The following is a 22,960-nucleotide window of genomic DNA, read 5'->3' as shown; positions in this document are numbered from 1 at the left end:
TTTTTTAAACTTTTGTTTGTAGAGTTGTAAGCCCCTCCCCTTTTTAATAAGGCTTATTTTATCTATTTCATGTATGTGAGTACAGGGTCGCTGTCTTCGGACACCAGGAGAGAACATCAGATCTCATTACAGATGGTTGTGAGCCACCATGTGGTTGCTGGGAATTGAACTCAGGACCTCTGAAGAGCAGGAGCTGGGGACCGAACCCAGGGCCTTCCACTTGCTAGGCAAGCGCTCTACCACTGAGCTAAATCCCCAGCCCCGAAGTCAGTGCTCTTAACCGATGAGTCATCTCTTCAGCCTCTGGATTGAATTTCTAAGAAGTATGACTAATAAAATGAAACTTCAAGGCGGAGATCTCTGAATTGGAGTCTAGCCTAGATTGCAGAGACAGCCAGGGCCATAGAGCAACCTGGTATCCAAAAAAAAAAAAAAAAAAAAAAAAGCAAAGAAACCAAACAAATGAAAAACTTCTACATAGCATTATAGCATTTCATCCTAGCGCTTGCTACATTCCTTTCCTTTCCTTTCTAAGTTGCCTTTTTTGTTGTTTGTTTGAGACAGGGTTTTTCTGCATAGCCTTGGCTGCCTGGCATTTTATTTTCTCTACAGACCAAGCTGGCCTTGAACTCAAAGATCTGTCTGCCTCTGCCTCCAGAGTGTTGGGATTAAAGGCAGGCACCACCACACCAGGGTATAAATTGGCATTTTGTATTTCTCAGTAGTATTCTATTTTTACCCTGGGGGTGGGGAGTCAGATTTTATTAAGCCTTGCAAACCGGCAGCTCCAAATTATTTTCAAAAGCGTTTGTTGCCTGTAACACTAGTAAATTAAATTAGTAACACAAGAGAAGTGGGGGTAGGGTCAATTCAGCTTAGAGCTGATACTATGTGGTTCCTTTAACCATAACATACTAAGCCCAGCCCTGTGGTGCTGGAGAGGCAGAGGCAGGTGGATCTCTGTAAGGTCAGCTGGTCTACATAGTGAGTTCCAGGATAGTCAGGGCTACATAGGGAGACACCGTGTCAAACGGACAAACAAAAAACAACAAAAAAGTCTTGAGAAAAGGTCTCAGTATGTAGCTCTGCCTAGCGTGACACTCCCTACGTGGAAGGGGACGGCCTTGAACTCAAAAAGATCTGGATGTTTCTACTTCCCAAGTGCTGGGATGAAAGGCATGCACCTATAGGTCAGACTATTTTTAATTTCAAAAGGTATTACATGGACTCATTTTGTGTGTAGACTACACAAGCTTGTGGAGGTCAGGGCCAACTTTGAAGAGTTGTTTCTCACCTTCCACCAAGTGTCAGGGATATCATCAAGCTTGAAAATTCAGGGGGGTTGGGATTTAGCTCAGTGGTAGAGCGCTTGCCTAGGAAGCGCAAGGTCCTGGGTTCAGTGCCCAGCTCCGGAAAAAAAAAAAATTGAAAAAAAAAATTGAAAAAAAAAAAAAGAAAATTCGGGTTGTTCCCGGAATTATAAAGGCTTACTGGTAATTTCCCCCTTCTGAGCGTCTATTGTAAAGAACATGCAAAATTGGAAGATATTTTGAGTTTCAATGGTCTGCAACCCAAGGTTAGAGGCTTTAACAAATGTTACAATTTCTTTATTTCTTTTTTTTTTTTAAAGATTTATTTGTTTATTATATATACTGTAGCTGTCTTCAGATACACCAGAAGAGGGCATCGGATCTCCTTACAGATGGTTGTGAGCCACCATGTGGTTGCTGGGAATTGAACTCATGACCTCTGGAAGAGCAGTCTGGTGCTCTTAAGCACTGAGCCATCTCTCCAGCCCTTCTTTATTTCTTGTAACTAATTGTTTCTCATAATTATCATAACTAAAGGTAAAATTTAATTTTTACTTGGCTTAGAATCTACCAATGATTTACTGTTGGTTAATCATGAGGAAAACACAATGGCAGGGAATATTTTTGTTCTTTCTTGTGTTGCTTTTTTTTTTTTTTTTTTTAAAAAGACTATTTATGTTGGAAAGTCAGAGGGCCAGTTCCAGGGATTGAATTCAGGTGATCAGAAATGGCAGCAAGTGCCGGAGGATACACTGGAGCCATCTCACCAACCCATTTGTTTTTGTCAGTCTCACTATGCAGGGAGGTCTGCCTTTCAACCTATGATCCTTCTGCCTCAGCCAACTTTTTTCTTTCTCCCATCAGCCTTCTTAGTGCTGAAATATATATATTTGTAAGGAGAACCTTAAAAATTCTAATTTAAAAAAATTATAATTTTTTTCACTGGGCGGTGGTAGGGCGTACCTTTAATCCCAGTACTCAAAAGGCAGAGAAAGACAGATCTGAGTTCAAAGCCAGCCTGATCTACAGGTTTTAGGATAGCCAGAGCTATACAGAGAAACAATGTCTCGAAAAATCTCAAAGATCTTCTGTATTCCAGGTTGGGATGTTTTGCAACCCCCGAAGGGGTCACATACCTAGTTCAGAGTATGCTGAGAGCTGATTTAAGTCTTCAAGAATTAAAGTTGGGGCTGGGGATTTAGCTCAGTGGTAGAGCGCTTACCTAGGAAGCGCAAGGCCCTGGGTTCGGTCCCCAGCTCCGAAAAAAAAAGAACCAAAAAAAAAAAAAAAAAAAGAATTAAAGTTAATCTGGAGGACAAGGAGAGTGCCCTAGGCTTAGAGATCAGTACTGATCAGTCCTCAGATCTACAGAGGCCAGTCATGAAGGTCTGGGTGTGGTGAACACACGTAATCTCGTTACTTGGAAGGTTGAGGCAAGAAGGTTAAGAATTCTTAAAATCCTGCTCTGAAAAAGAAAAATCCCTGGCTTATTCCTTTTTCAGATATATCGATACAGTGATACGAGGTATATCTTCCTTAAGTTGATTCTTTAAGTCGAGTGTAGTGAATGTACTTTCAGCAACTGTCAGTTCACACTGCAGTACTACTAACCACAATCCCCCGACCTTAACGTTCTTCTATCATCTGTCTTTGAGGTCTCCGCCATCTGCTCTTTTCAGTTTGTCATCCGATCACTTAAGTTTTTGGATGTTTGTTTTAGGCTTAAGATCTTTTCTCTTCTTTCTTCCTTCCATGTGACCATCCCCATTCATCTGCAAGGTTCCTTCCCTGGATCTGCGTGTCGGCTTCCTCCAAAAAGCTCTGTTTTCTGGTGGCCCTGAAGACTGACTCCTCTTGTATTGAGGGCTCTCTTCTCTTGATCTTCTGTTTGCCGGGTACACAGCCTCATCCCTCAGTCCGCAGAGACCCTCGATTGTGCTCAAGAGCCCCCTAAGTCCCCATTCGGGAGTTTCGGTCTCCCGCCTTCACCGCTACAACCGCCGCGGGCTCTAGCGAAGTTCTCTGGTCCTGGGAGGACCGACGGGACGCGCACGCCGGGCGGCGGCGATGACGCGGGGCCGCGCGCGCAGCGTGCGTGATGACATCAGTGCGCTGGCGGCGGCGGCAGGGCTGTTTGTTCTGCTCTCCCGCAGCCGAGGAACCGAAGCAGTGGCGGCGGCGGCTGCGGCGGCGGCGGCGGCTGCCGGCGGTGCCCGCAGGCAAGCGGGGCCTGTGAGCGCAGCGGCGCAGCAGGCGCGGCGGACGGGCCCCGGCTTGGCGCAGGCGTCCCGGACAGCGTGCGGCGGCGTGCGGCCTAGCGTCTCAGGTGAGGACCGGTGTCCTTCGCGGCCGCGAGGCGGGCTGCCGGGGGCCCCACGGCGCGGCCCGCGTAACCTGCATTGCGTAATGGAGCCGGTGCGCCACCACCTACGCCATCGGCGCGGCGCGGGGGTGGGGAGGCCGCAGTTTCGTGGGCCCGGAGCCTGCTGCTGCTCGCGCTCTGCCGGGGCCGCCCGCGCCGTTGGTGCGGCGGCGGCCGGGTGGGCTCGTGGACTAAGTATCGGGGCGGTTGCGGCCGCCGCTGTCCCCCTTGGCGCGGGCTGCAGCAGGGAACGGGACCGGGGGCGCGGGCGCGCTGGGCGGCGGGACGGGAGGCCGGGGGCGGGCGGGGGGCGGGCCAAGCTCCCGGCACTTCCTGCCGCCGCCATTTTGTCAAGTGAGGAGGAGGAGGAGGAGGAAGCTGCTGCCGCGGGATCTGCGGTGCGCGCCCGGCCCGTGTAAGTCCGGGCCCGGGATGCTGGCCGCGGGTACCGCTGGTCTCTCTGCTTGCGGTTCCCCCTTGGGGCGGGCCGTTCCTGCGCGTTTTGCCCTGGCGCGCTCTCCTTCCGTCAGCTGGGTCCTCCTGCCAGTGCTGGGATAGCGAGTTCCCGCTTCCATAGTCTCACCTTTCCGGCTGTCCCTGGAGCTCTGCCTAGAAAGAGGTAGAAGATCTTGTCCACAGGGAGAGGGCTTCCACCACACGCCTGCTCCAGGCGGGACCCAGGGGACAGGAAGGGTGACGAAGGACCAGGAGTCCCTCTCGACCCACCCACTCACTTGCACCCTGGAAGCCCACTCTTTGGGTGCTTTGTTTTGAAGGATCTCTGCTTGCTGACGTTCCTTGCAATGGCTTCTTACTTGCAGGAGTGTGTCAGGCAAGGGTGGGGATGTTGGGGAGTTGTGATTCAGCAAAATGACCCCCCCCAACACACACACAAACACGGAAATAACATTTAAACGAGATGCCCCCGAGGCCGAGCTAGGTTGGAGATGGGAAATCCCACGTTGTGTAGTGGACAGTGTGAATACTTTTGCTCAGGCTGGTGGATGAGTCATGTGCTTCTGCTTAGTGGCTGACCTCCCTGTTACTCAAGACAAGGTTTTTTTGTTTTTTGGTTTTTTTATTAAAGTGTTTTAGCCTGCTTGTTTACTTGTTTATGCTTTTCGAAATCTGGTGAGATTATTTTCTGTGTGTGTATACATGTTGGATGCTAGTGATCTTTTGCAGCAGCCCTCTTGAGGATCGAAATGTGTTTTCTTACCATCAAGGGGGGTATTAATAATCCCTGGTTACTAAAAGCCAACTTGCAGTGTACTTCTAAGTCAGTGTGCTCCTCCATGCAATAGTAAAAAGTTGAAAAATTTTTATGTATGGAGATGTCAACTTTCCTAAATTGTTAGTCCCTGGAATTGGTAGAGTTAGAAGTTGTAAAGAATGTCATGCACAAAATTTAAAAGGAATTGTGGACGTGTTAACAATTTGAAGAAGTCTTTAGATGGCACTCTGTTTTATGGGCTTTGCAATAATTTATAAGAACATTGTTTTCACTTTAATTTGGATGGGGAATGATATTTCGACGGAGGTTATTTATAGGTAACCAAAGCTTCAATCAGGAAGGTTGGAGAAGGTAACACTGTCAAATACTTCGAATTGAATTAATCAAATCTAGAAGGAAAAGCCCCAAATATTTCTGTCACATCTTTGGTAGCTGATAAAGTATTTAAGGACTCAAGTTTTTTTAAGTGGTATTAGTTGGTCTTAATTGGAAGTAAACCTCTTCTATCTTGTAGCATTCTGCACATGCAAATTGCTAAAGATAAGGGATCTTGCCTACTGATGAGAGAAAGCTAGGATACAAAAATGACTGGGGCAGTTTGAATGTTCTGAATGTGTGTCTAGTTTGGAGGGATGTAAGGGGAGGGAATTATCTAAAGATTGCTGGAGAACCTTAGAACACTAAGTAAAATTTCCACTAAATTATTGAATTGTTTAAAGGAATTTAGACTTTGTTTCCAAAAGATAATCCTTTTGAGCCAGTTTTTGTGATCTTTGTACCAAATTACACTTTCCCTTTTAGAAATACAGACCAAGGCAGTATTTTCAAGTTATACAATTCAGGCTACTGAATGACTTAAGAGTTAGAAATTCTGTAGATTGGAGATTATTTTTAGTAATATTTGTGCACCATATATATTCTGCCTTTGGAGACCAGAAGAGGGCCTCAGATCCTTCTGAACTAGAGTTACACATGGTTGTGAGTAGCTATGAGAATGCTGGGACCAGAACCTGGGTCCTCAGCAAGAACTGCAGTTACAGTTACGTGAGTTCTCTCTTGTGACTGGAGACAGTGTTTTGGGACAAGGTTGAGTCCAGGCTATCCACAAACTTGGCAGTCGTCCTGTCTCAGCCTCCCAAGTGCTGGGGGCCACAGTGTCCTGCTTGGAGTCGTTTTTAAAGAAAAGCCATTTTGGGCAGTCAGTTTCAACAAGCCACTGTTATGGTCTCTGTGGTTATGTTTGCTGTTTAGGGTTTGGAAGGATGGCTCAGCTGCTCTTCCAGAGTACTACAGTGGCAGTGTACAGGGAATGACCTGTAACTTCAGCTCTTGGGGAACTGACACTGTCTTATAACTTCCTTCTCCCATGCAGGCACAGTGTACACACATGCAAAATAAAAGTTAAAATTATGATGTCTAAGTTTGAATGAACTTGTGAGATTGACACTGTTGGTTGGAAAGAAGGGCATGGTATCATAGCCTTTTAGTCGCAGCACTCAGCAGCTAGAGAGGCAGGAGGATCTCCAGTTCTAGAATAACCTGGGCCACCCACTGATTCTGTGCTCAAGAAGGAATGTTTGTCATTGAAAATTGCTAATGGAGCTGGGTGTGGTGACTTTGGCCCTTACTCCCTAGTACTCTGGAAGCAGAGGGATCTTTTGAGGCCAGCCTGATCTACAGAGCAAGTTGCTGGATAGCCAGGGCTACATGGAGATAACAAGAAAAGCTAAAAAACAACCAACCTACCAAACAAAAACCCTTGCTAGTACTATCTGATAAGTCCTTGTGGTTTTTACTCTAGTAAGAAACACTGGACATTTGCAAAGTGAGAGTTGTGAGAAAATCCTTTTGCTGCTATTTCACTTAGTACATGTGGTATGCACATGTAGCAGATTTTTTAAGTTCTACAAGAGCTTGTTTGTTTGGCTTTGCTTTTCTTGTTCTGTATTGTGGACTTGGTACCTAAAAGGACATCTTAGCAATTGGACAAGAATTTGCCGTACATAGTACTGAATGCAAGTTTATTAAAACAATACTGTGATTTATAAGTAAGTTTTAACTAAGATAATAACATTGAAGTGTCTAGTAATTATGGTAAACTTAGTGAGTCTGAGCAGTGTGGCACACAGTTGCTTAAGTGTACTGCTTCGACTTTCTTTCCTATTTAGCAGTTTGCAAATGTGGTGAGTGGGTGTGGGCTGTTTCAACCCTGACCTGTAGAAAGTATTTTAAAAGGGAGATGAAGTGGGTACTAAATGTGTATGGGCAGCATTTTTCATGTCTGTCGACAGGACTTTTTTGTCCTAGTACTAGCTGTGTAGTCCAGGCTGGCCTCAGACTCAGAGATCAACCTGTTTCTGCCTCACCAGTGCTGGGATTAAAGATACGCACCTCCTGCCCTGCTACCTTTTTTTTTTTTTTTAAAGATTTATTTATTATATATGAGTTCACTGTAGCTGTCCTCAGACACACCAGAAGAGGGCATCAGACCCCATTATAGATGGTTGTGAGCCACCATGTGGTTGCTGGAATTTGAACTCAGGACCTCTGGAAGAGCAGTCAGTGCTCTTAACCACTGAGCCATCTCTCTCCAGCCACCCTTCCCCCCCTTTTTTTATAAACAGAACTTTCATGTTGCTAGTAAAATACTGGCTACTTTAGAAAATGTTGGACACATTTTTTATTATGATTTCATGTATAAGTATACATTTCTGTAATTCATCCCTCAATTTCTATAATGATTTAATTTTGGTATTCCAAGTGTTTGAGTAAAATTTTGTGTAATCTGAGGTTGTTACCTGTAAAATTTTATCAGATGTCTTTTATTTTAAAGAATAGCTTTGTGATACATAATTTACACAATAAAGTATATCAAATTTTAGTGTGGCCACAGAATTGTGCATCCATCACTGTAATTAATTGTAATCAGTCACAAAGAAACTGTGATTCTGGAAGCTACTCTACCCTCCCCTAGAAACTATAATCTATTCTGTACACGGATTCTTTCCAGATACTTTAACCTTTACTCTCTGTCTTCTTTCATTAAGTGTGCTTTTAGATTATGTTCATTCATCCTCAGTCACTACTTTATTTTCTTTCATAGCATGTGTTACTTTCTATTTATTCATTCATTCTTTTTTTTTAAAGATTTATTTATTATATGTAAGTACACTGCAGCTGTCTTTTTTTTTTTTTTTTTTTTTTTTTTTGGTGGTGGTTCTTTTTTTCAGAGCTGGGGACCGAACCCAGGGCCTTGTGCTTCCTAGGCAAGCGCTCTACCACTGAGCTAAATCCCCAGCCCCTGCAGCTGTCTTCAGACACACCAGAAGAGGGCATCAGATTTCATTACAGATGGTTGTGAGCCACCATGTGGTTGCTGGGATTTGAACTCAGGACCTCTGGAAGAGCAGTCAGTGCTCTTAACCACTGAGCCATCTCTCCAACCCTATTCATTCATTCATTCTTTTGTTTGTTCTGCCCCCCCCCCCCCCCAGTTTCTCTGTGTAACCTTGACTGTTCTGGAACTAGCTGTGCAGACCAGGTTGTCTTCAAGTCATAGAGATCTAACTGCCTCTCAGCCAAGTGCTAGGATTAAAAGTGTACACCACCACACAACCAGGGTTGGGGATTTAGCTCAGCGAAAGAGCGCTTGCCTAGCGAGTGCAAGGCCCTGGGTTCGGTCCCCAGCTCCAAAAAGAAAAAAAAAAAAGAAAAAAAAAAGTGTACACCACCACAGCCTGTCCTATTTATTAAGTCTTAATGGATAAAATCGTGGGCTTGAATAATAGTTTTCACTTTTGGGAGGGAGGGAATAGTGCTCCTTATAAACACTTCTTTTTTTTTTTTTTTTTTTTTGGAGCTGGGGACTGAACCCAGGGCCTTGCGCTTCCTAGGTAAGCGCTCTACCACTGAGCTAAATCCCCAGCCTATAAACACTTCTATACAAGGTCAGTTATGGTGGCTCTTCGGAGTCAGGGACAGGGTAGAGAATTGGTGACCAGCCTGGGCTACATTTTGAGGCTCTGTTTATAAGCAAAAAAGTTTGTATACAAGTATTTATGTGGATATGGATGAATTTTATGGGCCAGATCTTTAGGAGTGATTTGATAGGTCAGATGGTAATCTTTTTCATTATTTTGAAGATGTACAGAGACTGTTTTGGTGTTTTTTATTTTTATTTTTTGTTTTTGTTTTTCAGTGGAGGGTGTTGAGACTGACTGGGTCTCACATAGCCAAGGTCCTCCTGTCTCTACCTGAATGTTGGAATTATAAGTGTGCACCACCATCATTTATATAGTGCTGGGGATCATATACTAGGCTTTGCTCATGTTAAGCAAGCACCGTACCATCTGAGCTGTGTTCCCAGCCCTGCAGAGACCAACTGCATTGCCTTTCTAGTTCCTGTATCATAGTGTTGAAATGAAATAACATTTGAGATTCGGAAGTCCAAGAATGTAAGTGCTTGTACATCAGTGTGATACCCGTGTGTATATAGGTGAAAGTCTGGAAGAAGTAGCCAAAATTTACCCCTTTTTAGTTTTGCTTTTTCAGACTAGGTGGTTCTGGTTGTCCTGGAAAACTCTTCATTTACATCAGGCTGGCCTAAAGTCACAGAGATCTGCCTGTCTCTGCTTTTGAGTGCTGGGATTAAACTTGAGCACCACCACTTCCAGCCCCACATTTTGTATTCTTAAATTTATTTGGGCATATGTGTGTGTCTGCCTGCGTGTGTGAAGTATGTATAGAGTATACTAATTTTATGTGCATGTATGTTTTACCTGTATATATCTGTGTACTACATTCAGGCCTGGGGTTAAGTAAGGATGGTTGTGTGGGTGCTGGGATTGGTTAATCCTTGGTCCTCTGTAAGGTCAACAAGTGCTCTTAACTGCTGAGCCGGTTCTGTTTGGCCTTTTTCCTTTGCTGTTTCAGTTTTTTAAGACAGGATTTCTCTGGAGAGCCGTAGCAATCCTGGAACTCAACTCCATAGGCCAGGCTTGCTTCAAACTCACAGAGGTCTGCCTGCCTTGGCCTCCCAAGTGCTAGGATAATGTGTTGTGCTATCACTACCCAGCTATTCATCCATCCATCCATCCATCCATTCATATGTTTTGAGACAGGAGTTCTCTGTGTAGTCCTGGCTGTTTTGGATTCCCTTTATAGACCAGGCTGGCCTTGAAGTCCTGCCTCTGCCTCCTGAATGCTAGGATTAAAGGTGTGTGCCGCCACACCTGGCAGCTTTTATTTTTGAAGATTTTTTTTTCTCCCAATCTAAATAGCATGCCAATCTTAATAAAACCTGTATGTGCATCTCCCAAGGTACACCACAGAACATATCTTATTCTGAATAAATTGATGAGAGAGTGTCTAGTGTTAGGTTTAAAACAGTGTAGACATACACCTCTCTTCAACTCCACGCCCAAGGGAATATGGAATCTAGGGCTTCACAGACACTCGCCAGGTGCTTACTCCAGTGCTGTAACTGCTACAGCTTTGACTTGCCCTTTATTTCACTTTTTTGTAACATTTGTCTCACTGTGCAGACCCCGCTAGCCACTTACTGTTTGCCTCTGTCTTCTAAGTGTTGTAATTAAAGGTGTGTACCACCACACCACATCATTTTTCATTTTATCTGAACAATAGTAATATGTGGTCATTTAAAGAATTTGGAAAGTTAAGTTTAAGATGTTTTTAAGGTTGAAAGTTCTTTTGCTGGGCGATGATGGTACACTTACGCCTTTAGTTCTAGTACTTGGAAGGTACTAGATAGGCAGATCTCTGAGTTTGAGCACAGCCACGGCTACACAGAGATCCTGTTTTGAAGAAAACTAAAACCACCCCCCCCCCAATTTATCTTTTAATCCTATCTTTGTTTCTTTTCAGTTGTTTTACCTATACTTTTATAGCATAATTGAATTGGACTCTGTTAGGAGTGGGTGTCTGTAGAACTTGCACACACTAGTCAGGTACTTTACCACTGACCTATAGCCCTCGCTCTGTGGAGTTTGTATGTATGTATGTATAGTATGTATGTATTTATTTATTTTTTCTTTTTTTCGGAGCTGGGGACCGAACCCAGGGCCTTGTGCTTGCTAGGCAAGTGCTCTACCACTGAGCTAAATCCCCAACCCCTGTATTTATTTATAATTGTGAGAGAATATGTGAGTTTTGGTGCACAAGTGAAAGCCAGAGGACAACTTTTTAGATTTGGTTCTTCTCCTTTATGTAGGTTCTGGCAATCTCTTGTCTGGTCTAAAACTCTTTGATCTACTGAGTACCTGCTCTGGTTGAATTTTTGTTTTTGAGACAAATGCCCTCAGTAACCCTGGATGCTTTTGTAATCCATGATCAACCCTGTTTTTGCCTCCTAATTATTGGGATTACTGCTATGCACCAGCAGAGCCTGGCTAGTTTTTGTTTTACCAAATTACTATACAGGTGGGCATTTCAAAAAGTAAGTACTTTAAAGTACCATGTAAGTCTACCATAATTTCTATTTTTGGATGTGGTTTTCAGATTTTCTCTTTCATCTCTAGGAATAAGACCACTAGATCAGAAAATGTGTATTTGAAATTTTTCTGTAAGTTACTCTTCTAGAAAGATTGCATTCATTTCCATTTCTTTTGGCAGAATTTAGCAATCTTATTTATACAAGTGAGGTTTTAACATTTTCTCTTCATAAATGACAGTTGTGTGAACACAAAATATCTTTTTTTAGATGTGTTCTCAAGGCTGTTGAGAAAAGAAAATGTTCTTGGCATTTGATCTTTTTACTCCCCACTTGCCCATAGTAAGCCCCTAACCCCAATCCAGTCTCCTGGTCCTGAAGCCCCTGCTATCTGAATGCTTTAAGGATGGTGACTCTAGGGATCTAAGCAGCCAGCCTCTGGTCATTCAGTCACAGCTCAGTTTTGCTGTTCTACTCCTAAGACTTTAGAGCGTGTCATCTTGATTCTGGTGCTACTGCCTTTCAGTCTCTCCTCATTTGTCCCTGCCCTTCAAGAAGCCTGTCTCTGCCTATTTTGTATTAAAATAAGTGTCTTGTATGGCATAGATCTTGTCACCAATCCAGTGTTTTGTTTTTTTTTTAATTAATTTATTTACTTTATATGAGTACACTGTGTCTTCAGATTCCAGAAGAGGGCATCAGATCCCATTACAGATGGTTTTAAGCCACCATGTGATTGCCGGGAATGAAACTCAGGACCTCTGGAAGAGCAGTCAGTGCTCTTATCTGCTGGGCCATCTCTGCAGCCTTCCACTACCCTCTTAAGGTATATGCTGTCTGCTTGCATTATGTAGGATAAAGAAAGGTGGGAAGAGGATACCAGGCAGGCATAGGGTATGTCCACAGCTAGGAATAAGTACCCTAATGAGCAGGACTTGATTTTCTAGGCAAGTCACCAGATGATATAGATAGCATTATTCTTCTCCAAGTGCTTTCCAAGGGTGTTATGTCTCCCTCCTACCTAGCAAATTTCAGTAGACACTAATGTAGGAGATGATATAAAGGTGGGAATTGTCTATCTTACCAATAGCGAGATTAAGGGCAGAACAATGGGGTTACTTGAATGTACTACTTATAAAGGTATTTGTTTTGAGATACTTGTTAGAGTTTAGGGAAATGATCCATCCAGCAGAAGCAGTTCTGGTGATGTGACTTTATGAAAGCCAGAAAATGCTGCTGGAGTGTGAGGGCACAGCACGTCGTTTCTCCAGACCGTCATTGCCTCTTGGCTCTCATTTAAACTGTATGGATGTCCAGATATGGTTGAGAGTATTCTGGTTCCCTGCAGGGGATTGGTAGGATGTAGCTGGCAATTGGATGGGCTAATAAGTAGGTACATGTAGTTCCTCAATGTTATGCTGGGGTCTTGCTTTTGGATTTTGGGTCTTGACCACAAGATCCAGTTTCTTAGGAAATTCCATTTTGTTTGTATGAACAAACAAAATGTATAATTTTTTAAAATACAAATAGGCCAGATAATTTGAACATTAACCCCAAATTAAGAGAAATTGCTGGGTGTAGTGGTTCACATCTTTAATTCATGAGGTGGGCAGAGACAGATCTCTTGAGTTTAAGACTTTCCTGGTCTGCAGGCCAATCAAGGCTACATAGTTGAGACTTTGTCTCAAAACAAAACAATTGACCAAGTAAGAGAAACTGAGTAAATGTTGCATCTCCTGAGTGCTAGGGTTAATGGTGTATCATCTAAATGGTCTTACCCCCCACCTCCTTCCATAAAGAAAATCATGTTAGTCCTTCCTGTGTACAAAGGCCCTGGAACTTTGCTGCAGGAAACAGTGGTCTTTGTTGGGTTGCACTGTGTACTAGAAGGAGATAGCCAAGCTCACTGTCAGGGTTCAGACCTACTCCTGTCCAAATCATGTTCTCTCTGTAAGCCACAATTCTGACTTATAAAATGGCTTATAATCCTAAACCTTGATGTGGAAAAGGATGGCACTCTTATGTGTGGCTGAATTTGAGGGTGCATCTTACTGTATTATTACTGTGCTGTATTGCTATCCATTGGGTGTGAAAGGGGGAAACCAGTAGCATTTGTTTTGGAAAGAACTGGGACTGTTTGTCCAGGTCTTTTCTACTTTGCAGTGGCCACTCTTCTTGGTTTCCACTCAAGGTCGAAATTGCTTATTTGTTTCTAGCTGCTGTTACATCAAGAGACTTGTGCACCTTGTGAAGATAGTGCCAAGGGAGAGGTATTGCTGGGCTTGGTATTATGCAATTTCCAGAAATACTAATTAGTAATTCTTTTGTCCTTGAGTATGGTTAGTATCCCCAGTTGTCCTTCCTCAGGCAATGAGACAAGACTACAGATGTAAAAAAAAAAAAAAAAAAAAAAAACAGGAAGAGGACTAGTTAAAGGAGACTTAAATTCGAGGACTTTCTATGTGAAATGGTTGGCATTCACTTTGAGGAAGAGTGTATTTTCTGGCAGCTGATCATCATTGTGTGGTTGAAATGAGAACCACATGGAATATAGGGGCTGTCCGTGTGGTTCAGTGGTGGGGTGGGGTGGTCATACAGGGCATAAGGCTGTCTGCCCTTAGGCTACTGTAATCTCCCAGGACTCAGTTTCTTGTATATAAAATAGGGTGAAAGGATTAGGTTGTAGAATCTGGAGATTGAGGGAAAGACTGTGTGTTTGTTTGTTTGTTTGTTTGTTTGTTTTTTTGTTTGTGGTGTGATCTTTGTAACCCAGGTTTGCATCTAACTGGGCAATGCTTCAGTAGCTTTCTGAGTGCAGGGACAAGTGTTGAGTCACCTCACCCAACAGTAATTCTTTATCTTTTTTCAAACAGTGGGTCATAAAATGGATTAGCGGGTTAAGATAGGACAAAGAATATCATACATTCTAAGGCTAGTTCATAAAACCTTTGCCTGAGTTTATTTATTGAAATGTCTCTTATCTTCTCTCCCCTCTTCTCCTTTTTAATTTTAGACAGGGACTTTGTTGTTGTTTTGGAGACTGGATTCTCTGTTCAGTCTTGGCTGTCCTGGAACTCACTCTGTAAACCAGGCTGGCCTTGAAGTTGATATCCACCTGCCTCTTCCTTCTGAGTGCTGTGATTAAAGGCCAGGTGGCATCACCATACTGCTGGTTTTGGTTTTTATTTTTTGATTAGTTTGTGTTGCTTAGTGTTGTTGTTTTCCCACTTACCCAAGTGTGTTCTTGGATATGCTTTCTAGCAGCAGGTGAAACGCAGTTTCTGTTCTTTGTCCTCAGTGCTTGGTAGGAGTTTGTGTGTGGTAAGGGCTGAGGAAGCAGGTAGTAAAGATCCTGCTAAGTGTTTGGAAGCAAGTGTTTATAGACTGCTTATGTATTCTATGTGTGCTGGGTTGTGCTGTGTGGTAAGCTACTTGTCTTCTATTTTTAGTACTTTCCTCATGTCTTTTTTTTTTTTTTAAGATTTATTTATTTCACATATATGAGCACACTGTAGCTGCCGTCAGACACACCAGAAGTGGGCATCGGCTCCCATTACAGATGGTTGTGAACCACCATGTGGTTGCTGGGAATTGAACTCAGGACCTCTGAATAACATATGATAACATATGATGAACATACAGCCCGGCATACATCGGCTACATAGCAAGTGTGCCATACTATCCTCTTCCCCTCCTGCCAGAAAAACCCAAAGAGATTTAAAATGAAAATGAAGATGATAATGGGATTAAAAATATCAGAAAAGTCTGTTAGTAGCAGAAGTGAAAGACATGGTTTGTACTTTATACGGGTACAGAGGTTTTTTTGGAGACTCTGCTCAAGGGAGGAGTTAAGCTGAATCTCAAAGTGGGCAGGAGGATTCAGGCTGCTGGTATATAGGGTTCTCAGTTTGGCTGGAAGTAACCCCCAGGAAACATGGGTGAGAGGCATACACTGTTAAAGAATTGGAAGGAAGTTTTTGTTGAGAAGCCAGATAGGTAAGTTTCAGTAGACTTACAGTATTGACAGTGTGCTAAAAGATGTTTTAACTCTGTCTTCCATGCTTGTAGAAAGAAGCAACTGCAGTTTCATGATTGGCTACACTTTTCTATAACCAAGCTTTTGTAAAGTCTTCTGCTTACCATTCTTCTAGTGTTACAATTTATTTAGATTTCTTTATCAAAATAAGCTCCATTAGAACAGTCATTTCCCTATGGTTCTTGCTGTTGAAAGATTTGTCAAAATTAAAAGACCATTGGCCAAGAATTAGACCAGTCATACTTTTTGCTAAAGCATCAGTAAGCCTAGGCACGGTTGGAGAGCCCTTTTAGAATTTGAAGAATGTTCTGGTTCTTTAAGAAAAAAAAAGTATGTAATCTATGGACCTTAAAAACAGAGACCCACATTTAGGATGGATTTACTGTGTTTACTTCTGCAGTGATAAATTCTTTTTATTTTAAGATATTTTTTGGAGGCTTATATATACATCCTGCACTTGTAAAGATTTACAGACTTTTGACCCTAAATCAGTCTGAGCACTCCGTAGTTGTCCTTTCAAACGTCCATGGGAGGGTTTTCTAGAGTCCTCAAGTTACCTCTGTGTCAACAGTGTTGCCTTGCTGCAGCTGGGTGCCCTGTGCCTCACTTTATCACCTGTATACTTTAACGGGGATGGAGAATTTCAGGGTGGTATAATATAATCTATAAATGAACCAAGGTCATTTTTTCAGAACTCTGCCCTAACTTCTGATTTCCACATCTCTGCTGGGTTTTGGTATTGTCATGGAGCCTTTGCTGTAGAAAGTAACCTAATGGCCTTAGCCAACCTGTTGATTTATTTGGTGGTGTCGAATATAGGTAGGTTTAGAAGATATGCATAGCTATGGTGTCTTATGTGGCTTAGTGCCTGCTCTGAGTTACAGGACAGTGGGTGAGCCATGTACTTGAACATACAGGGTAAAGGAGGCATTTTGTGGGAAAGCACAGCACATGAGGTATGCAAACACACTATACCAGGCTCTGTTTGGGATGTCACTCTATTCTCCTTCCCCACATCACTGCCTAGTGGAAGAAATAGGAAATATAATACCATAAACTTAATACTTCTGTAATTGGGGCAGAATTGGGTTAGAATGGAAAAGAACTCATTACTATTAAGAACAGTGCAGTGTCTATTATAAACTCTGTTATCCTTCCCTAATTTCTAAGGTTTGTAATTTTCTGTATGTATGCACTAGTGACTTTTCCTGCCTTCATTTACTATTTTTAGCTTTTAATTACTCGAATTTCTTAGCTTAATTATACTTAGTGTAAAGGCATAACTTTTTTTTCCTTGTTTTTAAATTGGATATATTTCTTTATTTACATTTCAAATGTTATTCCCTTTCCCAGTTTCCTGTCCATAAACCCCCTCCCCTATAAGAGTGGCCACCCCCCCATCCACCCTCCCTTACCGACCTCACCCCCCTCCCCCAGTATAGTTTCTTAATGAGATGCTGAGTTTTTTCTGGCTGCTCACTCCCCCACCCCCAGCTCCATCCCCATCCCCCCTTTAGATGGTGGTGGTGCTATTGGATATTGAGACCAGGACTTTGCATGTGATGGGCAGGTACTGTAGCCGTGGCTGTATGGAGATAGAGCAATTTTCATTGTACTTTTTTTCTTCTTTTTGTTTTTGTTATTTTGTAGTCAGCTGTGGCAGTACAGACCTTTATTCCTATTCCTAGCACTTGGGACGTAGAGGGAGGCATATATCCTTGGGTTTACATCCTACTTTATATAGCGAGTTTCTGGTCAGCCAGAGGTAGAGAGGCTCTGTATGGGTATTTTGTCTGCATGCATTTCTGTGTGTCTTTGTGACCATGGAAGCCAGATGAGAGTGTCAGGCCCCCTGGAATTAGAGATACAAGTGTTTATTGAGCCCCATGTAGGTGCTAGAAATGAATCCAGGTACTCTACAAAGACCAAGTGCTTTTAACTGCTGAACCATCACTCCTCCTTTTTCTCATTTTACTTTTAAAAACTTACCTGACTGTAAAAAATGATAGCAGTGGGGTTGGGGATTTAGCTCAGTGGTAGAGGCAAGCGCAAGGCCCTGGGTTCGGTCCCCAGCTCCGAAAAAAAATTAAAAAAAAATGATAGCAGTAACCTACTCAAGTAAGAGTTTGGTTCAAGAATATGTCAAGAAAAACCTAGTTCAGAGAAAATGGTAGAAGTGGTTAAGTAAGCTCCAGGCAAAACTTACTCTTAAACTAACTCATGATCAAAATATAATTTGCTGCAACATAATTATTTCTCCGCCTCCAAAGTCATACTCCCTTCTTAGTGGATCCTGGTTTCTGTGGCAGGCTACTGTCATGCTTCATTACTGTGATTTCTCATTCCTTCCAGCCACACACCCCATTCTTCCTGGGCCAGTTTGGACTTCACAGTGCACTTGCTCAAATAACTTAGTAAATCATTCATTCATTTCTCTAGCCATTTCTCACTTTGTGTTTATTGTATTGTGAAATGGGGAAGATCTTGTTTGTATCCTTGGCTGGTGTGGAACTCCCTGTGTAGACCAGCCTGGCCTTGACCTGCTGTGATCCTTTTGCCTCTGACTTAGAGGAGTGCTGAAATTACAGGTGTGTGCTATCGTATCTAGTAACTCTCCAAGTTTCTAGAACTTCAGTGGGTTATCTAGCCTGGTAGATACTACCCTGTGCATAAATGAGGCTTTGAAATAGTCTGGAGAATTCAGTTAGTGCTGTTGTGAATTACTTTGACAGGCTTTAGAAACAGTGGCCTCAATTTAGAGTCTTGTCACTGTTTTCTTGTGGACATGGCCCTGAAGGCAGGAAGAGATGCATACTGCTAATGCAAGGGGAGATGTAAGCAAGACCTAGTATCTTCAATATTGCCTGCAGAAGTTGGTGAGAGGTGCCAGGGTTCTGGGGAGAGAAGAGAAGGCCAGCATTTAAGGTGACAAAGATAATAATATTGAGCATGGCTGCATCTTTACTCTAAAGTTAAAAATGAGAGCCTGGCTTGAGAAAGCCAGACTCAGATTGGAATGAGAACACTGGTAGTAAATGCAGCTTCATTGGAAGGGCTTTTCTTGCCCTCACCCCATCTATTCATCCTGTTATCATACAAATTATTTAGTACTTAGCTATGTATTATTTCTTTAGTTTTCAGAACAGAGACTCTCACCCAGCTCACCCTGAACCCCATTTTGTGAGTGGAGCTTTGAGCAGGACTACCCATTTTGGCACATAGTCTTGTGAATGGAGAGAATATGAACAATGGTCAAGTCGGGACTAAAACTGAACTATACTACTAAGTAATGCTGCTGGAAGTTCTACTTTGGAGGCAACGGAAGTCAAGATGAGAAGAAAGATTTACCTGATGGTTCATGCAAGATGGCTTCCAAGTTGTAGAATTGGACCTTGTGCACGCTTGGAGAGTTTTCTGGTGTTTAAATGTCTGCTCATTGGGCAGTTAAGCACCAGGAACCATCCAGGTGCTGGATGTGAGAACTGAGCAGTAGATAAGCTTATGAAACAGTAGTCCTCAGAAGGCCATCATAGAGCCTTGGGATTGAGGGCTACATTATACAAATTGTTTCTCAAAAGTGCCTCAGTGCCTCCCCTCCAATAATATAATAAAGACCACTTTTTAAATCAGTTGATGGATACTTGGATTGTTTCATTTTTTTTTTTTTGAGCAATTCTGAGTATTGCTGAGTAATTTCTGAGTAATGCTGTCAATTTTCATACATGAGGTGTTTTGGTTTTGTATAGATGTGCTTCTTTTTCTTTTGGATGTATACATGTATGGATAGAAGCATAGGTTTTGTAATACTGGTGTTTAAGTAGTTCCCAGGGAACCGCCAGACAGCCGTCCAAAAGGTGTTGTGTAGTAGTACTCAAGACTGGCTTGGAACTCCTTATATAACTTAGGCTAGTGTCAAACTCACTATCCTACTATGGTTTTTCTGGATGCTAGAATTAGTGATTTGTGTCATTATACCCAGCTAGTAGTTGTGTTGGTGGTGGATACTGTCTCTCAGTCTTGTCATGTGACACACCAGTTACTGCGGTGGCCTGTGTGAATGCCTGTATATGCATGATGTAGTCAAGGTGTTGGAACTTTTTTCCTTTTTTTTTTTTTTTTTGTGCACATGTGTGCGCTTATTCAATTTATTTTGTAGACATTTATCTACATTTGTCATCAGATTTTTTTTTCTTCTTTTTTGTTCTTTTTTTCGGAGCTAGGGACCGAACCCAGGGCCTTGCGCTTGCTAGGCAAGCGCTCTACCACTCAGCTAAATCCCCAACCCCATCAGAATTGTTTTTATTGAGGGTACAGAACAGGCACACTGAGAGAGTAGTGTTGGACTGGAGAGATGAGATGGCTCAGTAGTTTAGAATACTGACTACAGCACGGATGGCTCTTCTAATGGTCCCGGCAACCACATGGTGGCTCACAACCATCTGTAATGAGATCCGATGCCCTCTTCTGCTGTGTCTGAAGACAGCAACAGTGTACTTAAGTCTTAGTAAAAAAGATACAGACTTGTTAAAAAAGTGAGTAGTGTTGTCGTGAGCATTCCACATGTAAGATGTACAAGTTTCTCAGCATGGGTCAGTAGGGATGCTGTTGTAAAATTACCAAGTATTTTCTTTTTTTTTTTCCTTTTTTTTTTTTTTTTCTTTTTTTCGGAGCTGAGGACTGAACCCAGGGCCTTGCGGTTGCTAGGCAAGCGCTCTACCACTGAGCCAAATCCCCAACCCCACCAAGTATTTTCAAAACAATTGTTAGCAGTTTGACTTGGCCAAGTTTTAAAATGTTTATTTACATTTTCTCTATCAATAGATCAACAGGTTTAATTTTGATGGATGTGAAATGCCATTGTGACTTTAATTACAAAGATCTTTTTTTTTTTTTTTTTCTTTTTTTCGGAGCTGGGGACCAAACCCAGGGCCTTGCGCTTGCTAGGCAAGCGCTCTACTGCCGAGCTAAATCCCCAACCCCAATTACAAAGATCTTGAGCATTACATCTTTGTGGGTAAAGTTTGGTGGCCCTTCTGCGTGTCACTTAGAGTATCTTTTGATTAATGTATGTGAATTTATTAACTTCTCCCTTGTGTTTGGCAAGAGCACTGCTCTGATGCCAGCTATATTCTTTGTTGAAAAAGTTATAAAAAGGTGCTTTTATTACCATCAAGCCTGGTGACCTGAGTTTGATTCTAGGACTCAGTAGGAGAGAACTGACACCAAAAAGTTGTCCTCTGACCTCTACAAGTAAGCAACATATGCATCCCCTTATCAAATAAATCTTATTGAATACTTAAAATGCCTTTTAAAATGTTGTAAGTTTTGCCTTTCGTTTGTGTCAATTTAAGGTACAGGTAAAGGGGTCACACAGATTCTAAATGGACTGGGTTTTTTGTTGTTGTTGTCGTCGTCGTAACTAATGAGCTTGTTTGTTTGGTTATAAATCCAAGGTCCTGTACTCTTTTGTGTTCAAGATCCTCATGAAGTTGGAATACAGTTAGCTGTGAACCTTAAGTCTTAGTGTAGACTATCAGTAATTGCTTGTTGATCTGTGGACAGACAGCCTTATTCTTTAGGCATGTGGATATTCAGTGAAAGTTGGCACTTAACTGGGAAAATTGCTACGTGTGGTAAACAGTTAGGACAACTCAGTAAATCTCCTTGTAGGGCACTGTTGGCTTGCAGGTACAAGGGCTTAATTCCCACCCGATGTTACAGTTTGCCTCATCATAGTTACGCAGTTTAGAAGTGAAAGCACAACCCTGCCTTCTGGGAAAGAAGCTAAGGAGATAAATCACTAAAGTGCTTGATTTGCCTTTGTGGAAACTGAGAACCCATGTAAAAAAAAATTAAAAGTCTAGACAAGGCAGCATCTATGTGTAATTTTAGTATTGGGAAGTGGTGACACATGGATTCTCTGGGATTCTCTGGAACTTGCTGGCCAGTCAGCTTAGCCCACTTGGCAAGCCTTAGGCTGGAGAGAGATAGTGTCAAAAAAGCTCAACCACACAAGGTGGGTTGATCCCAAAGAAAGATGTGACAGTTGTCCTCTGGCTACCATGCTTTGTGCGTGCTCGAGTATAAGCACAAGCACACGTGCTCACACAGATACACAGACACACAGACACACACACACACAGAGAGAGAGAGAGAGAGAGAGAGAGAGAGAGAGAGAGAGAGAGAGAGAGAGAGAATGAGAATGAATGAGACTGTAGCTACAATTTCCTGTATCCCTGCTTAGGTCACAACCTACTTATAACTGTGGTAGGAAGCCCGGCAGCACTGAGCTGAGCTAAGCCTTCTGGTGCAAAAATGGTTGTTTAGAGAGAACCATGTGTGCCCACACACACTAAGTGTTCCTGTGGGCAAACAGACAGCAGGGGAGCTGGTGACTTGTGCCACAACATGTCTTCTCTGAGTGATTTGTGAAGAGATAGAATGGATTGGAATTGTGTGGTAGGTTTAAAGATGTAAGCAGTTGGGGTTGGGGATTTAGCTCAGTGGTAGAGCGAAGGCCCTGGGTTCGATCCTCAGCTCCGGGGGGGGGGGGGGGGAATGTATTAAAAAAAAAAAAAGATGTAGGCAGTGAGAATAGCTTTAAGTGTTCTCTGGAGGAAGGTAGGGAGCCCTGCCCCTGTAGGGTTTTGGTTTTTCGAGACAGGCTTTCCATGTATGACAGCCCTGACTGTCCTGGAATTTCATTTGTATACTAGACTGGCCTCAAGCTCACAGTGATCCACCTGTCTCTGCCTCTTCAGTGTTGGTATTAAAGGCATGCGCCACCACTGCCTGGCTAGTGGACATTTCTTTATAAGTTGTACTCTTAGATGTCAGAGCGAGGGCATCACACATTCAGAGGTCATTGAATCTCTGCCTGGCTTGCTGATGGGGCGTCTTGTGCAAGGAGTGTTTGATAGAATGTTTGCGGGTGGGCAGAGTCCCATTATATTGCCCAGGTTGGCCTTAAAATGATTGTTCTGCCTCAGCCTTCTAAATAGTGAGAACTCTAGGTACCTGCCACTATGCCTGGTCTTGTTGCATATTGTTCAGGGGCTTTGTCCTGTGTCTTTCACAGAGTGTAATAATTAGCCATCAGATGTCTTTTTCACTTAATGATCAATGATCATACTGGGAAAAGTGGAAACATCCAGTTAAGTGGGAGTAGTTAATTGAGACTGGCCTATAGTGATAGGAAAGCAGGTATCTATTTGTTCACACCATAGTTAAAGATAACAAGTAAGGTGTGTGTGGGTACAGTTGTTACCCCACTTACACCCCTCCTCCCGAGATGGGTTTTTCTGTGGACCAGGCTGGCCTGGAACTCACAGAGATCTCTACGCCTCTGCCTTCCAAGTAAATTAAAGGGATTAAAGGCATGACCGCTATCACCACCTGGCATTAGTATAGTTTTGAATCTAAATACTACTATGGCTTACCTTGGACATAGAAATAGGTGCTATATGCCAAGTGGCCTTTTCATTAGCCTTTTCTACCTTATGGTCATGACAGCTGCATGTTTTAGTTCCAGAGACAGATTTGTCCTTTTTATTGTTGCTTTTTCCTCTAA

General features: G+C 42.7%; 1 protein-coding gene across 15 annotated transcripts in view; it reads left to right on the top strand.

The window, feature by feature from the left end:
• The first annotated feature begins 3,410 nt into the window (after nt 1-3,410).
• Nucleotides 3,411-22,960, top strand: part of Brd4 (bromodomain containing 4) — a 79,696-nt gene continuing 60,146 nt past the window's right edge. For 6 of the 15 annotated variants that reach the window (XM_087557794.1, XM_087557790.1, XM_087557791.1 and 3 more), the window contains exon 1: nt 3,411-3,636. The gene's annotated coding sequence lies outside the window, so the exon portion shown is untranslated. 15 annotated transcript variants of the gene reach the window in all.

This window comes from Rattus norvegicus, chromosome 7 (genome assembly GCF_021556685.1).
Source record: "Rattus norvegicus strain SHRSP/BbbUtx chromosome 7, alternate assembly SHRSP_T2T, whole genome shotgun sequence".
NCBI lineage: Eukaryota > Metazoa > Chordata > Mammalia > Rodentia > Muridae > Rattus > Rattus norvegicus.
This window is presented reverse-complemented; position numbering and strand designations above follow the sequence as displayed.